Source organism: Cyprinodon variegatus, unplaced genomic scaffold, assembly GCF_000732505.1.
Source record: "Cyprinodon variegatus isolate N-32 unplaced genomic scaffold, C_variegatus-1.0 Scaffold529, whole genome shotgun sequence".
NCBI classification, from domain to species: Eukaryota; Metazoa; Chordata; class Actinopteri; order Cyprinodontiformes; family Cyprinodontidae; genus Cyprinodon; species Cyprinodon variegatus.
In genome coordinates, this window is record NW_015150982.1 from 50,752 (window position 1) to 55,402 (window position 4,651).

Here is a 4,651-nt window from a genome sequence, read left to right on the forward strand (position 1 = left end):
CTAGTTAGAAAAATAGATCTTATGTTTGCAATTTTCATAGGATTGTTTCATAAGACAAACATATTGTACAAAACATAGTATGACATATTTCGCTGCTTACCTGTAACTCTTGATGAATGCAAAGACTTGGGAAAAAGCAGAGAAATAACTCAAACCAATTGCAGTAGGCTTTGATAATGTTTCTTAAGTTAAATAATAATACTAAATGCAAATTCATTGCTTTCCGATAAAATATAAGTGTAGAATAGCACTTGAAAACAAGAGTAAAGGGAAAACATTACTCCTAAATCATTAAAATGGCTATAGTCTTCAAGCCTCAAGAAAATAAGATAGTTTGTGTATAATGCAACAAAAGATGAAAAAAATATAACAATTCATACCAAGGACAGATCATCTTTATCTGGCAGTGGTCTTTGTTTCTGATTAGAAGGATTTTCCTGCAAACCAGAGGACTGTTAGTCTTTAAAAACAGTTATTTAATAATGATGAGGAATTAAGATTTGTCTGTAAACACCATCAATGTAAGTCCACACTTGATCTCATAATCTGCTATAATATCCACAAGGGCCCAGCAAAGGACTGGCAGGGAGTACCCTGTCTTTAAAACTTTGACTCCTGGAGATATTTTTACCAGCCACACTTGACCCTGATGATAAGCTGCAGTCGATGGATGGATGATGGATGGATGGTAATAATTTAATTTAACCTGACCCGCATTATCTTATAGACACGTAAGGAATGGATAGTCACTTTCTTATTTGGCTTTTACCTTTAACTCCCTGAGTCTCTTCTTGAATTTAACTCTTTGTCCAACTTTTGGAATCAACTCATTGATGTCTTGATCTTCAAGATAATAAAAACTCTCATGGTCAACTGCTTGATCTGCAACAACAAAAAAATCACATTTTGTTCATTCTTACCTACACACAATTGTTTTTTTTTTTTTTTTTATGTTTGCATTGTTTAAAACACTATGAAGGCAATAACAGAAAACTGATAGTCCTGTTCTTTTTTACTGATCTAAATATTTCCTTGACATAACAAAACAATTTGTGATATTGCTGTCTTGTTGGCTGTCTTTCTATTGCTTTAGGGCAGAATATTACAAATACATTACAGAGCTTACAACACTGACCTAAAGCTTACCTTTAAATCTGTATATCCATTCACTTAGTTCCCACTGACTTAATATATCTTGAACAAACTCATCCATGGTGAAAAAGAGAAACTGCAAGATAAACATTTTTTTGATCAATCATTAGTTATCGAGATAAGATCAGCTACATCCACTATGGAACGGTTTCCATAAATTCATCCATTTAAGGCAGAATGACGCAGGATGCTGGTCATTTTTAAAAAAATGATGTTTTGGTCCTAATGTATCTTTCTTTCGTGGATTCACACTCTCAGTTGTGATTTTCTATTTAAGAGTAATAATTTTTGCACAACTAGATTATTTTATATTCAGAACTGAGGAGGAAATACTGGGTTAGATAGATAAGTGAAGCTATAGAGTCTAAAGTCTTATTCATAATGTACAAAGAATGTATTTTTAGTACGGTTGGCTTGAGGAGTGCAAATTCCCTGCAAATATGCAAATGAACAGAAGTTATAAAGTACTGCAAAGACAGTAGCCTAGGCAGATACAACATATTCCTGTGCGTTCAGGCTGGATGGTCAAATGAACTATAGCAGAGTTCCCAAACTTTTTGATGCTGTGACTACCGACGTCTAGAGACTGGTTTACAACAATCAGACAATGCAAAAAAAATATTTAAAGGGTTGAAAGTGCAATATTGACTTTTTCTGCCCTGTTGTGAACCAAAAAGTTACTCTTGATTATCAATGTAATATTTACAATATTCTCTCATGCCACTCGTCTCAATATTATCATTAAAAAAATAAATAATAATAATAATTGCTATTAGGACAGAGTGCTTAATCGACTGTTAACCAATAACCAAAGTACCCAACGTTTAAGATCCCAGTACCAGTGCCAGTGCTTCCACTAACTACCTTCTTCCTAGGGCCACGCCCTCCACATCTGAATGGAAATTATGGTGAGGTGAGAAAAAATTTACAAATGGATTCTTTTTAAATTTACCATATCTGCTTTAAGTCTGTACTTGCTCTTCATTTTCCCTGCTGTAGCTTTCAAAAGGTGAAGTATATTGACAACTACTGTGTGTAGGGTTATTGTTTGTGGGTGTTTTCGTTTTGCATTAAAACTTATTTTTATTAGAGCAGTTCAAAATCTAACATGTATATGCAGGGAATATATATGTACAAACTTGCATAGCCTGTTAACCATATTGCATGTGTTAAGTAGTGGTAAGACTGTTTACTGGCATTAAATAGAAGCAGGGCAAAGACGACTGATTGCANAGTGGTAAGACTGTTTACTGGCATTAAATAGAAGCAGGGCAAAGACGACTGATTGCAGTATGTGTGTGGATGTGTAATTTTAGTATAATCTTATTATTATATTCAGGATCAGGTTTTACCTTACAAAAGCCAGGAAGACCTTCTACGACTCTGTGGTGGCATCAGCCATCCACAGAGAGGGACAGAAAAAGACTAGACAAGATCATCAAGAGGTCCAGCTCAGTCCTGGGCTGTCCTCTGGACTCTGTACAGCAGGTGGGGGACAGGAGGGCCCTGTCCAAACTCATGTCTATGCTGGACCATGAGGACCACCCCCTGAAGGACACTCTCTCTGCTCTGGAGAGCAGCTTCAGTGAAAGACTGATACACCCTCGCTGTATAAATGAGAGATTCCACAGATCCTTTCTTCCCGCTGCTGTCAGACTGTACAACCAACAATGCTAGCTCCGTATCAACCATATGTCCACCGTCACTTTACCTGTTATTATTGCATATCTATTGTATACTTCACTCATATCTATTTAACTCTGCAATAATTTAATACAATCAATCATTTGCACAGAACTTTACTGTTGTCACTTTATACCAGTGTTGCCTTGTCTGTATATACTTAATGTATATTTTTTATATATTTTTGAATATTTTTTATACTTTGTATTCTTCTTTTTTCCTACTGTACTGTTCACTGTGATGCAACGCTGCAATTTCCCCACTGTGGGACAAATAAAGGATTATCTTATCTTATCTTATCTTATTTAGAGGTTCTTAGTCCCTGCTACAAAAAAATAAGGTGGGGGGGCAATATGTTGAAAAAGGCTCCTTATATTTCCTAAGCTTGTTGAAATTCAAATAATTTGTGATCAACCCCCTAAGAAATAAGGACTTGTTACACTTCCAGTATTATCCCTATTCCCAAGAATCCAAAGCTGAAAGGACCTAATGACTTTAGACCCGTCGCCCTGGCCTCTGTAGTTATAAAGTCCTTTGAGCACCTTGTGCTTTCTCACCTGAAAGAGATTGCCGACCCCCTCCTGGAACACAACAGTTTTCCAACAGAGCTTGGCCCTTCACTACATCCTCCATCACCTCGATTCCTCAGGTATCTACACCAGGATGCTGTTTGTTGATTTCAGCTCTGCTTTCAATAAAAACATCCCAGCTCTGCTTCAGGAGAAGCTCTCGCAGCTGATTGTGCCTGACTCCACCTGCAGGTGGATTACAGACTTCCTGTCTGACAGGAAGCCGCATGTGAAGGTGGGAAAACATGTCTCAGACTCCCAGCTCATCAGCACTGGTTGCTTGGGCTGTGTTCTTTCTCCTCTGCCCCTCTCCCTTTACACCAATAGATGCACCCCCAGTCCTCAGTCCAGGGGAGCAGCTACATATTTTTGAGCTGGATGCGAAAACACACAATTGCCCCCCCTTACAGTAACCAATCTCGTTCAACTTTCTCTCCATTAGACAGTAAACGAAAACAGTATCCTTTGGAAAAACACCTGTTACTCTTCTCTGCTCTTGGATATGGGCCATCAGAAACTTTCGGTGGGCCATTTTCAACCATGTACTGCCTAAATATGTCCCCCATTTTATGTGTTAAAGGCCAAGCGTTGCCTCAGCACTCTCCTCTGCAGCTCTCTGCTCCTCTCCCTCTTCATCATCTGAACCTCTATGCTCCTCTAACTTTTCTTCATCATCTGGTCCTCTCTGCTCCTCTCACCTCATCTGCACCTTCCTGTTCCACATTCTCCCAATTTTTCCAAAAAAGAACACAATGAGAGATGGTCATCAGAAATTCAAACCATTATGGTATATAGGTTTTTGCTGCCTCCCTAATGTATTTATTCCTACCTGATGTCCTCACTTGTCTCTTCTATGACCGACCTCATGTCTGTCTCCTTCACCCCTTGTCTGTGGCGTTGTTCACTAAGTCATATGGTCAAAAAGCATTATAAATTAGTTGTAAAAATTACAGATCTTAATACAGTTTTTAAAAATAAAGTTTAAACATTATCGATTGGGATTAAGTAGCTGTTCCCTCACTTCCACCTAATATTAGACCAACCTGTTGCTTTCCCCTGTCTGTCCTGATTCTTCCTCTGTCATCTTCTCTTCTTTCTCTCCATCCTCACAGCTGAATTAAATTAATTTTATGTTAAGTAGGGTTAAAAAATACAGCAGTCAAACTACAATAAAATTCATCTTTAAATTTGAATGATCTTCTTGTTGGATAACAGCTACTGACTGGACACTGCATCTGATCTGACTT

At 37.8% G+C, this 4,651-nt stretch overlaps 1 long non-coding RNA gene across 1 annotated transcript; it reads right to left on the bottom strand.

Moving 5' to 3' along the window:
• Positions 1-380: 380 nt before the first annotated feature.
• On the bottom strand, positions 381-1,190 carry LOC107095210. The gene is made up of 3 exons (XR_001481726.1): positions 1,147-1,190; positions 770-882; positions 381-437 (listed from the first exon to the last, which is right to left on the bottom strand). It is a non-coding gene; the product is annotated as an uncharacterized LOC107095210 (long non-coding RNA).
• Between the last annotated feature and the right edge of the window lie 3,461 nt (positions 1,191-4,651).